Source organism: Anser cygnoides, chromosome 19 (assembly GCF_040182565.1).
Source record: "Anser cygnoides isolate HZ-2024a breed goose chromosome 19, Taihu_goose_T2T_genome, whole genome shotgun sequence".
NCBI classification, from domain to species: Eukaryota; Metazoa; Chordata; class Aves; order Anseriformes; family Anatidae; genus Anser; species Anser cygnoides.
Window position 1 is genome coordinate 3,524,108 of NC_089891.1, and position 13,536 is coordinate 3,537,643.

General features: G+C 37.2%; 1 protein-coding gene across 12 annotated transcripts in view; it reads left to right on the top strand.

The window, feature by feature from the left end:
* The window catches only part of B3GNTL1 (UDP-GlcNAc:betaGal beta-1,3-N-acetylglucosaminyltransferase like 1), a 127,292-nt gene that overhangs the window by 36,061 nt on the left and 77,695 nt on the right, over positions 1-13,536 (top strand). The window contains exon 1 of one of the 12 annotated variants that reach the window (XM_048075912.2): positions 1,214-1,288. The exons of the other annotated variants lie outside the window; for them this stretch is intronic. The gene's annotated coding sequence lies outside the window, so the exon portion shown is untranslated. Of the gene's footprint in view, positions 1-1,213; positions 1,289-13,536 lie in introns of those variants that run through there. 12 annotated transcript variants of the gene reach the window in all.

A 13,536-nucleotide genomic window follows, 5' to 3' on the forward strand; every position in this document is an offset into this window, starting at 1 on the left:
TAGCAGAAAACATCCCAGCAGGCATTATGATTCAAGTATTTGGGATTGGGTTTTGTGATGCTATAGTAGGAAGACATTTGCTTTTGATTTTCCTGGATTTAAGTGGCTGAAAAGATTAACGTATCCATGTTTGTTAGACTTCATTGTAAACTGTGTTGTGTTCCCCATTACCATAGCCCCCAAAGACATACTCAAAGGCTCTGGTATGGTTGTTGTAACACAAGAAGTAATCTGTAGACTTTGTTTTAAAATCAGCAGTGGTATTATGGTTCTCTATAATTCACCAAATGAAAGTAGTTACAGGAAATCTTACCCAGTGGAATATTTGGAATTGCCTTTGAGTATGGCATTAGAAAAAATTATAGGTTTAAAACCATGAATTTATCTGACAGTGGTATCTGGATACACAGTAATAGCACATCACTATGTTGTTGAAGGGAAGACAAAAACTAGAGTATGCAGTGTAGAAGCTTGTCCTACACGATTTGATATGCTTATCTATCTTGAAATGGCCACTGGATAGAGCCTTTAATGAGTTAAGCCAGAAATTTTAAAAAGTACCCTAATTTTAAGAGTCCAATCAGTTGAGGGGTGCAAAATGAAAACCAGTTTTAGGATGGGGCTGCAAGTTTTCTGGAAGAAATTTTCTGGTGTGCTGCTTCTGATAGTAAGGTACAAATTCAGTGACATGGGAAGTCCCATGCAGTCTTATGTGCCTACAAATATCTCTTGAAGATTTAATCAAACAGCATGTGAAATCCATTACTTTTATGTATGATTTAGATTCACACATTTTACAACTAGATAAGGAATTTTGGAAAATATATTGGGACAGGAACTAGAAGGCTGCATAACAGAACATGCTACTTATTGATGGGTTTCTAAACAAGATGAGATTTATACAATCACTCTCTTTATGTATTCCTGTTTTGTATTTGAACCTGTTACCTGTTCTCCATCAGATTTAACATAGAAATAGTAGTTCCTCAAAGCCTGTAGGTTTCTCAAAATTTTTCTCAAAGCTAAATAGATGAGACTGTACTGCAGCAGCTAGAATTCATATGTTAAGAACCACAGGATCCACTTGGACAGAGAATTTAGGTGCTCAGTTATAAGACAAGCTTCAGCTGCAACCCATGATCAACTGTGATGCAAGTCTATATGAAGCTTGGCTTTCCTAATTCTGGTGCTAAAAGGACTGCTTGATTTCCAGAGCACTACGTGTTGGCATATGTCTCTTCTCTCTCTTCTCCTGCCGCAGTATCCATTATTCTGATCAAAAATTCAGGTAGGGATGTAATTATTTTGCTTTTTCTTGACTATAAGTATAGGTAGGCGGAGGAACTGGGAGTAAAAACTATTTCAGCTGTTCTCTAATGATCAGGATATGAAACAACTGTGTAAGGTTAGGCCTGTGAGGGGGTTGCTCTCTTCATCGTGATAAACCATACATTTAATTTTGGGTGTACTTTTAAAACCTTTTTTCAGGAAATAAGTCCCGAGAAAACTCTCATGATGGGCCTCTGCTGAGGGATTTGTAGAATCTATGGGAGGAGCAGTCCTTCAGGGAATTTGGGAAAATTGGCTTTAATTTACAGCATATTGTCTCCAGCAGTTTCCTGTAGTGAAAGAATGTTCAGCTTTTTTTAGCTGTCTCTGTACTCAGTGCCCAGCTTTTTTTTCCAGTTACTTCTGTTGCATTTCTATATCATGTACGTACAAATTATTTGTGCTGTAAATTGGGAAACAGTGACCATTAAGAAAAAAAAGCAGCTGTCAAGATCATGTAATCGGCTATCATAATATTTATGTTATTAATAATATCATGTAGCATTTGATTGCTTTACTAGGCAGTGACTAAAGTCCAGTTTGAAAGAGGTGGGTGGCAACAGATGTTTTGTTAGGTGGTTGAATGGCTTCGTATGCTGTGGTGCTGGCTGTTGGTTTTATATTGCTTGAGTCAATACCAGATTTTTGGATCGAATGTCTATACCCTGTCCTCACGCTGAGATCATTCAATGCAAAATGCTTCTAGCATTTTAACTTTTCTCTTCCCTTAGCCATGGCCTCTTGATGCTTACTCATCCATTAAATGTTTCTCTAAACAATTATACTGTAACATTCCAAAGATACTTTATGGTATGCGTGAAATTTCAGAATATATACCCCAGAGAGTGCGGGGGCGAATGAAAGAGTACAAAGAGAGCATGCTAATGTGAAGGCTACTTTTTAAAAGATTAATATTTGCTTTTTAAGGTTATCTTCTGCATGAACTATGAGCAATTAAAACATACTTTTACACATATATTAATATAAGCCTTAAAATACACAGATACATATATTGATTGACTTGATATTTTTCTGGTTTTCTGGCCTATAGGCACCCCCTACACCCCCGAAAAAAAAAAAAAAAGATGGTTTAATTGTTTGGTAATTGTATAGTGACAGGTACAGAAAGAAAATAAGCAAACAAATATAGATAAATGACTGATTGGATGTTGAAGTAAGTGGAAAAAATACAGATTAAATCTAATCCTACAGGATGTTAGAGTCTGAGTTGTTCTTGAATTGTGCTTGAAGTTTGATCATGCTCTTGTACACTGGAAATTTTACTGTACTGTGTAAGTAAAAATGTCTAAATGGCTTTAAGGTTGGATTAATTGCACAAATATTTTTACAAGTAGTTTTTAAGGTTTGTTGCTGACTGTAAGTAACGTAGCCAAGTTCACATCCATGTCCGTTAAGTCACTATTTAGGTTAGGTTAATCTCACAGGCAGCCTGTGAAGTATTGTGTTCAGCCTGAAGCATAATTCCATCTGACCTGCCTTTTTTTTTTCTTCTTCTTCCTATCCCTGAAGACAAGAAACCTCTGTTTTCTTATGGTTGTTGTTTACTTAGAAGCAGTCCATGAGCTTTGTTTGATATGTGAGGAAACTTGCAAATCGGAGTGGGCTCCCTGGCTGATAGATTGGACTGTCGTAATTTAGAAAGGTAACAGAACAAAACGTGATTCTGTGTGGCTGTTGTCCACTGTAACGTCGTCTGTGTTGCTTCTTGACCCATAGGCACTTTGCACATTGTCTTAGAGCTCTTTGTATAGAATAGGTCTGGAAGTTTTCACAGCTGATTTGCAGCTCTTACCAATAATCTCTCTAGGCCACCTGATAGAAGAATAACATTTAACCTATTCGAGTTCCATAATGATCACTTTCCTATGCTATTACAGGTGGTTGTGACATTTAGCTAATAGGCTTAAAAGCTATGCTTCCCTACTTACGAAGTGTTCCTATTTTAGAATTTTAATTAACGTTAAATAAAAGTTCACACTACAAATCAGGATTTACTACAGATATACTCAGCTTTTTGGCTGAGTGGATCACGTAGTATGTTCTAAAGGACCATATATCAGGAGCTTTTCCTGATCACACGGCAGACGTTTTCCATAAATTCCATACACTCAATATTGCATTGTCTTAGTACATCTCAGCAAGCAGCTTCTTACAATTTCCAAGGAGAGTGGGCTGTTGGGGTGGGTTGTGGCTGGCAGAAGAAACTCGTGCACCTTGCTCCCTGTCTGCCTGGAAAAGAGAGCTGGTGGGAGCAGGTTATGTGGTTGCTGTCATTCTCAGGAAGCAGACAGGTGAGTAGGTGTGCTGTGTGCTGCACGGGCAGAAAGCCCAAAGTGATGGGAGGGAGCTGCACTGCCCTGATAAGGTTCTGCAGCCAAATGGAAGCTGGCACTAACCAGACCAGCTCTCTTGGTCTGCTGCACAGTCCCAAAGAGGCAGACAAAGCTGGTCGGAGTAGATTGCAAGCAGGATGCATTTTCCAGGCAGGCCACAGATTGAACGTCACTGGCTCGTTTTCTTCACCTGCCGACCAGAAAATTCTGACTTTGTAAGTGCTGGGCTTGGTTGTCAGTATGTCAGAACTGAAATACCAATTGAGATTGCAGTCTGAAAGTGGGTGTATGCAATGCTTGTTGTCCACTGACATTGGTAAAGGCTGGAGGCGGACAGAGAGTAAGACTTTCCTACTCTGAAGAATGAATAAAACATGAAAAGGCTGATTGATTCCCCCACCCCCCTTTGCATTTGTATAGCTCATTTGTATTTGTTGTCTTTTGATCAAAAGACACTCAATGCTTTCTTGGGCTTTTTTTTTTTTTTGGTCACAGTTTCCTCTTCCTTCATCTGTTTTATCTAAAAATAGCAAAGTCCCTGATGTTTTTCTACTGAGTGATAAAACCAAAATTACAAACTGGTTAAATACAGTAGAATGCATTAGTTTCTATGGGATTAAGCATATACCATATAAGAAAAAAAAATGGCTGCTTCCTTTTGTGGTTGATCCTTTTTCCCCTCTAAAGGAGAACAAAACAAAGTTGCACAAGCTAGTCAATGTTTATATTTGTGTTAGAAAATGCATGTCAAAGGGGTTCATGGAGTTTTAGAAAGTTTAATGAGAAGTGGCTTACCCACATCTGTGAACTCAAAGCACAATTAGAACTTCCCAGTGAGGCTTTATGTAAAGGCATCTCAGGGTCAAATATTTCTGAACTTCCAGAAACAGGTTTGCAGTAGTTCAAAACTATACAGATTTTGCATTGCATTAGCAATTTTGCATGAGTTTAAAGGCATACTGCAGAGGATAGTGTTAAAATACTTGTATTTTTCTTCTCGTGTTTTGTTTGATGTTTTGCATGCATGATTGTGGTTTATAATATATGGCAATATATGAATGCAATAGAAGCATTATAATATAAAAGCAACTTGCAGTACAGTCTTACAGCATGGTGGATACTTGTATGACAAAAAAAGCATGACTTGCCTTTGGATGTTCAGGTTAAGAAGGTAAAAAAAGAGTTTACCACTGATTTGAGCTATAATTAGTACCCAGTGATGATCTTTCCCTGTATTTTAAGTAATTTTACGAATATGTAATGTGGCATGTTTGCATCCTAAAAAACAGTTTTTATAAAATGCTTGATGGACATGTAATGCCAAATGTAAAGGAAAGCTGTCAAGGATTAACTTTTTGGAAATGTATAATTTCTTTTCAAAGCTATAATTGACATCCTCATGTCTCCTCCATGCTTCTGAAAATTAATTTGATAAATAGTGCAACGAGTTAAAATAATATTAAGGCTTGTTTATTAATGTAGGTCTGCACTTAGGGATGTGGATGAAACCAACTAATAGCTACCAGCTTCTGAATGCTCCATTTATTCTTGTTTGATCTTCCATATTTATCCTGTTGATATGTTAGATTACAAATAAATAGTCTTTAAGCTTCACTTTGGGCTTTTATGTCATTGCCTTTTTTAGTTTAAGGGATCTTTACTTTTGACTAACAGATGAGAGACAAAAAACAGTTGTTTTAACATGATAGTTAAAAGTTTGAAATGACTAATCTTTTTTTTTTTTAATTTCAAAACAAAAAGTCTACTCCAAATACAAAAGTTTCCAACTAATTTAGTGTTGTTTATTTTTCAATTAGTCCTCCGTATGTGAGAACGCAGAGCAGATACACCCTTAACTTCCTGTGATTTTGGTTCTTTGAGTTGGAAAATCAAAGTGCTGATTCCACAAAAAGGGAAACATTTTTAGTATGGCTTTTAGAGTAATAAAAATAATTGATTCCAAGCATATATTTTTATTGTAATGCAGCTCCCTCTTACAGCCTTATATATATAGGAAAAAAAATATTTATTTTTTTCTCTTGCAACCAGGCACTGAATGGTTTCTCACCTTTCAAAAACTGTGACTGAGCACGACTTAAGAGCACTTATTACTAGAAAATAACGTGCTGTTTTTGGTCTCAGCTTTCAGTGCTAAAAGTATTGGGCTGGATTTTCAGCAGAGCTTGGTAGTATTTGGAGTAACTGGAGTGGGTGGGGGTGTGAAAGCATCACTTCCCGTGTTGGATGGTAGATCAAATGGCTGGTTTGACCTATCACAGTCAAGATTCTGCTTCTTAATACTAATTATACTGGCTTCACTCTGCCATGTTTAACATTTGTCTCTATAGTAGTTCTTGCTTTTTTTTTTTTTTGACTAATAAAGGAAGTTGAATTTAAAAAGAAATATAATCCATCATATCCTTTTCCATTAATGATACATGTTGCACTTATGTTTGGGGTTTTATCTTCCTATGTCACTAAGAAAACATATTTTCTTCCGGTCTAACAGCTTTTGAGTATAAGGATCCAGATTTAATGATCTGTTCAATTTCTGTACTTTTTTTTTTTGTTAGCACAAGCATGACCCTTGACTGGGACAAGGGATTTTTATTTTGTTTGTACAGCCTTGGCCAAATGGGCTGTGATTAGAAGTTCTTGAGGTTGAAGTTATTCAAATAAAAAAAATAATAGGCAGCTTTTCAGGGTGTTAGCTTAGATCAACCATAACCGAACAATATGTCCTTTGTCATACAGAATAGATACTCGTCTATTCATTTGTGCCAATTACATGATCTTAGGGATGATTAGCATATATCTAGTTCCTCAAGAAGTACGGGAGTTGTGTATGCAGCTCACATTTTGAGAACTAGAATGATCACATGTAAAGGAGGTGGAGCAGGCATGTGCTTTGTGGTTAGCAGAAGGATAGTCAAGCGCTGGCCCGAACGGAAATCTGAGCGGTTGCAGTGCATGGGGTGTATAACAAGGAAGGAAATGGTCTTGCATCTGGCTTCTAGTGTAACTGTTGGTCCTTTGCCACCTCTCTGGATGTGTTGGTTTCTGTGATGTGGGCGGATTTAACCTTTTGCATCACTCGCAATGACTGTTCTTACAGCACAGAAAGAGGCAGTAGAGGAAAAACATATACCTGGCAGCTTTATACCTTTCGTGTTAAAAGCATCACACCTTAATGAAATTAGGAAATCCAATGCTTTTGCTAAACAAGCTGTCATGTCGTAGTAGTGCAAACTATAGTGATTTTCAGAGCTACCAAATTAGAAAAAGCAAAATGTTGCCAGACTTTTTTAATTAGATGAATTTGAAGTATTTTCCAATATTGTCCATGCCTTTATGCTCTTAAGCCTATTGTTGAATTCTTTCAGAATACATATTATATATACCTGCCAACATAAAGGATAGGTGTTCAGAAAGTTTGTACAGTAAAAGGAATTATTATTTCCAGGAGTATAATTTTTTAACATGCCAGGAGAACAACATTTATTTGGGGTAATTCTTTGCATACATGTACTCTAATAATGTCAGAATCAAATAAATGTAGTGATGAACGTATATGTTTCAGGATTATGATAATTTTACACATGGTTGGAGTCAAATTAAGACAAGCCCTTGCTGTTTAAATAACGATGGAAATTTTACTTAAAACATTTTTTTTAATCGTTATCATTTTGGAGAGTTTATTCTACCATTCAAGACAAAATAAGTGTGCTATCTACGCATATAGTTTCTTAAACTTGTTAGCTTGTAGAGATTTTAATGTTAGATCTATCTAAGTAGGGATTTGATACCAGAGTATACTACTAAAAGCTGTTAGGTGGGTTCACTTATATAAAAGCAATTTGTATCAGCATAGCTCATAGTACCATCTTGATTACCTAGGACCTGTGTGAAATAGTACCCATATACAAATGTAACCCCATCTCTAGTAGAGAGTTGCACTGATACAGTTATACTAAAATAAGTACAAGAAGGCACTGTAGTGTAGTTATTTGTTATGTGAATATATTTCTGCCTCATGTAGCCTGTTGGATTGATGCTATAGTGCAAGAGCTTTAAATTGTTGTTTTAATGTATTCCTAATTTTTTTAATCTCCATATCTAGTTTGTATCTTACTGTATAATTATATAACAAGACAAAATAGTGATTTCTGGGAATTCAAGTCCTAAACAGAGCAGAGTGACTGTTAATGTGCATACCCTTATTTAACACTGCAACGTGTTACAGTAAAGTTCCTTCTGCAGCCACTTAGTGCAAACAGCTTTCTGTACTAGATTTGCATTGTGTGCCTCTTTTCATTTTTTACCTTATCTCATGTTCATGTTCGTTATTTTCTCCCTCTGTCATTCCCTGTCCTTCTTAAGCACCTTGTATAACAAAACTGTAAACTTTCTAGGGCAAAAGCCATCTCCTCGTTCTATGTTAAAAGCTAGCAGAATAGTGTCTGAATTTGTGCTGTTATCATGTAATAGCAATACCTATTATTTTTCTGCCTTTATGAAGGTGAACAGTGGGCAATATCTTAATTAATTTAAAACCTGACTTTTTTTTACTCCTTAATTGAAATTTACATACATTCCAGACTTTCATTTGCTGCAAGCAGCTGAGTTTCTGTAATTCTGGGAGACTTCTGGGCTGTTTGACCGGGTCTCATCCTCTGTTTTCTTTTGTGTGTTCTGAAGCTGTTCACTGTTTTCCAATGCAGGCTTTTGTAATTGGTTGTTATGGCTGTGACAGCATTCAGCAGCTTCCACTCTCCCACTTCATTCTCAGTTTCGGCTCTTCCCTCAAAGGATTTTGTCTTTCTTGGATGCTGTACAAAATAGTTACAAGTTCACTACATGCTTAATTGCCCATTCATTTTGCAAGAAGCAAATAACTGTAATTCCTAATAAATAAATCATAAATATAACCACCCATGAGTGCAAGAAAGTTGCAGATTTAATAATGTTATTCACATTCAGGAGAAAAAAGTACTGTGTCCATGAATCACTCCATTTTTTCAGTTTCCATAGGTATGTCAGAGTCTCAGGGAAAAAAAGGTGAATTGGTCATCGAGTTGGTAACTGCATTTAAACAGGATTTAATGCTTCTGAGAGAAACTAGACTCTACAAGTCTTTCCATGTAGTGGACAGATCCGTGCTGAGCAGTGCTAAACTAACATGTGCTCGTACACGTTGACATACTTCATTTAGTGTGCTGCCAGGCCAGAAAGGCAATACTGAACCCAAGCTAGCAAGAAATGATCTTACTGTCACAGCATTTACATCCTGGAAGTTGCAGGGAGATTCTCAGCTTTATTATGATAGGAAACAAGAAAAGGAGGTAAAGAATTCATTAGGGTGGACCTGAATACAGTGTGTGCTTCAAGCAGGACTCTTCAAGGACCATATTTAGCTTTATGCTTCTCATCGTTCTTTTCCTTCTCTGTGTTTCCTGGGTATTTAAACTAAAGGAGAAGGGATTTCTATTTTCTTGTTTTGTCCCATATGCAGCCAGTAGTCTACCTATGTTGTGCACAGGAGTCAGTCAAGAAAGCACGTCTCGTTATTTTCCAGTCCTGGAAAAGTCTGAGAAATGTACTGGCAAGTTCTCACTCGCCTTGTGACCTGTTATTTTGTGCTGTTTCCATTCTTCTGTTTTTACTGATCACGAAGAGTAGTTTTGCTCGCAAGCATTGCGTGCAAGCCGGCAATGCAACTGTGCACCTCTGTTTTTCTTCAGTTCTCTTCCTTTTTACCTGGGCCTTTTCCATGCCTTTCCTAATGGCACTTCTCCTAAATAAATAAATAAAAACCTGTGATTATGGAATGAAAACAGAATAGAAACTGTTAGATTCAAACACTTGATGTTCTTAGAACCCCTGATGGCTTGCTTGAAAGAGGAGGAAAATTAAGTTTTCAAGTGACAGTGCTGTTAAGCTGTTCTCAAATGTCTTAACTAAAACTCAAATTGTGTTGAACATCCTCACTGATACATCTAAATCCTCACTTCTAGAGCAGTGATACATTGAGTTAAGGTTTGTTGTACTTGGCACGAATTGATCAGGTAAACAGAGAAATCACAGCTGCTTCTCCTGGAGGTGGCAATTGTGGAGCCCACTGCAGTCGGCTGCTGCTCCACTTTGTGCAGTATTTGACCATGATGTATGATCTCAACTGCCAACATTTATCTGGCCACATGATTTTAAAAGCCGGCAGCCAGCAATGTTAGTGTTCCCTACCTACTCTGAATCGCGTTTCAATGGCATCTTTCAGGAGAATGTAACTCTTAACCTGCGAACAGAACAGGCTCTCTCTTCATCTCAGTGTCCGATTACACATATGTTTAAAAAAAACCCAACAACAACAACAACAAAACCTTTGGAGTCAGTAGGAGAGCAATTTTTTGTGTGTCATAAAATTATTCATAGATCTGCAGAGCAGATGTTGACGATTACAAAGAGAACAGAGGCCGGTCTGTGGTCAGCCAGCAAGCTCCATTTCACGTGGGTAGATCAAGGCTCAAGACAGCAACTATTTCCTGTCAGCACGCTGGGCGTCAGCGATAGCAGTTTTTGTGGGCTCTAGCCCAGTTAAATTATACAAAGTCACTTTTGTGAGGCATTGCTTCGGCCTCTCTGCTGAAAGAATAATGGCAGTAGAGGGCTCAGCATTTGGTTTTGTGAGGTCTATTGATATAAAATTGCAAGTTTAAAACTTGTTATGGATTTTATGGTTTTCTGTTAGATGCTTGCCTCATTCTCTCAGTGCAGAACAGCTGACCCTTTCTTTTACTGCAGTAATCACCAGTGGCATGCTTCACATCTTAATTGTTTGAGCTTGAACCATAGTTAAAGCACAGCCTCCCAAAATTTTAATGTATTTTTATTGATAAACTTAAGTAGTAGCTAGTTCCTGCAGATGAATAGTGATGAATTAATACCATTTTGCTTTCAGGGCAATTTTCTTTAAAATTGTTGGGGCTGCAGGTGGCCCAGGGCACCTCCTCTGTTGATGGCACTGTTTGGCATGCTAATATAAACAGGAATTTCCCAGTAATTAAAAGAATTTTAACTGTAGCTCATTTTGTCTCAAACAGAATGGGTTTGTTGAAGTAATGATAATGCAGATGCTATGTCAAATGAATTCTCATTTTCCTCTTAGTTGGTAGAGCTGTATAAATAAACGTGTCAGTGGGGAAAAATTAATTTATTCTTCTGCAAATAAATCATTTTGATCTTCAAGTTTAACAACTATAGGGAGAGATGGAGGAAGCACCCCTTACCCTTTTGGGTAGAGGGAAGAGGGCAATGAGCAGAAGTACAGCTTAGTGAAGGAAGGAGATAACCTTGTAGACGTGGTGGTTATTCAGGCTCAGAAAGACAACTGGAAATGGAAACAATTTTCTGGTGTCCTGTCATATTTAAAATTCACTCTTTTGTGGCTTTTATAATAAAGTCCTTGCCAGGGAATGTGGGCATGTTGATGTCAAGTTCTAATAATTAGGTCTGTCACCTTGCCATTTGTGCAGTAGAGGATGATTCTGGAAACAAACAGAACATCAAAAACTGACAAAAACATATCACAGAAATACTTCTTAAATAGCTGAAACCATATCTATAGTAAATACGGGTTGTTATTCAGAACCATTCTGAATAACAATATGAAATTATCTATTCTCTGTCCTACAGAGCACAGCACGTTTTTCCACGTTTAGCAAGAAGAGCACCTCTGATAAGGATCTACCATGTTCTATGTGACTCAAATCCTGGGTTGCTTGGGCTTTTTTCATCAACTAGGCAACACGAGTAATTTTAGAATGAAGAGGAAGGAAGAAATTACATGCCTCAGTAGCAAGGATGTTTTCTCTAATACTTTAGTTTCAAGTTCTGTATTGCAGGTAGGTGAAGTCCCAAGTCTCCTTTTTAGCAGGATTCCAGGTGCAAGCAGCTATACGTAGCATGGAAGTCAACGTTCCTTGAAGGAAAATGATAGTATAGCCTGAAGTCTTAATGGCAAACTGCTGTTGTTATAGGGCTTGTACGAATTTGTTAAGAATAAGCAATGCTGAAACATAAAACTCTGTAGGCTGACAGAGGCAGATGCATCTGCTGCGTGAATATAAGCGCCGTGCAGCCACATGGCTGTGGCTGGGCCACACACCGGTGCTGGAGGAGCTCATCGGTGCCAGGGGAGCTTGTCAGTCCACGTGGGACAGGGCAGTGCCATTCCTGGCCCTCTGAAGGCAGGACACTTCTGTATTAGGAGTGAGTTTCCCATAACTCCACTGTATAAACACAAATCTACACCAGGCCACATATTTAGAATTTGTCATGCTGAGGTATTCACCTGCGAATTATCTGTGCATTGTTTCATATGGATAAGGTATAGATAGCCAAATGTTAGGTCAAATTGTGTAGTATAACACCCAAAAGGTAAGTGCTCTGGTGAATATGGAAATGAAGGCAGTATTTAGTTAGAAACTTGTTGAGGACAATAGCTGTTGCTTTTCTCACTACAGCATACATTATCAGATTACAATGTCGTCTACTTTCTCTAGATTAATTTCTAGACTATGCCATATAGGATATTATATTGACAGACAATAGTAGCATGGGGGGAGTATTAATAGGGGAAGTTGAATGAGGTTGTTTTTTGTTTTTCTGCTAAGGCCAGGAGTGTTTAAAAATAGAGACCAAGGTCTTTTAATTCAGGCTATTGTTTTTTTGTTTGTTTGTTGTTTTTTTGTTTTATTTTTTTAATTGACAGCAATTTTTGGACTTTGACTTAACACACACATTTGAGTGTCGCTGTTTAGCTGGGATAAGCTTTCTTTGAATTACACAGTTTGTGATTTTGGATAGAAAATTATACACCATTTTTTTTCCCATATCTCAGAATAGGTTACAGTTGGTAAACTAAATGGCAGTATTGAATCACATATTTTGTAATTGAGGTGATACTATTAAGGATATTAAAATCCTGGAGGAAGGTGAACATTTAAAAGTTACTTAGCTTTTATTTTTGCCAGCCGAGAAGTTTTAAAATAAAGATTGCCCAAAAAATTTTGTTTGTATGTAGTGGTGAATGGTTACACTTTCTAGAACTTAAATAGTAGAACTGTCAAGGTACTAGGACTGCTGGTTATTGATTTACGTGACTATGTTTGAAGATTGTAGGAAGAGAAAAAAGTTGTGTTTGAGGGGTGGTTCTGTTTTTGGGCTGTGTGTGTTTAGTTGGGGAAGGAGGGTAATATTGACTCAGGGTTGTATATTTGGTCACGTCTGAAGCCTGAAGTTATAGACAAAATGACAAGCTAAATAGTTATTTTGTGGAAGGCAGACTGATATTCAGGCTTTGTGACAGTGGGACTTGTTTGCAGAACAAGCCTGATGACCAGCCTGAAGTTCCATCTTTTCTCAGTTTTCACCTTTTGAGAGAGCTTTCTAAACGCAAATAATAAATTTTACAGGGAAATTATTATTATTTCTAAAACCACTGCATATTTCTGCTACTGCTTCACATATTCTCAAGGTTGTTTGCATTTCCATTCATTATTTGCTTGAGATATTTAGTTAATTTTTTACTGGTGACTTGAAGGGTGATTGTAGAAATGTTACCTGTCACCAATAGCAGCAAACCAAATGTTTCTTAGTTTGTTTACTGTCTGATTGTAGAGATAATAAAAATAAGTTTTTGATTTTTGTAACTTTTGTCAAACCTCTTCTTAAGACAAAAAAGATGTTTATACATTGCCTATGTGAAAACTCAAGGTTTGCTTCACTAACTATGAGTTATTATGTGTGAATAGTTGGGAAACAAAAGTAGGTTGTCTGCCCTACTCAGGACCATTTT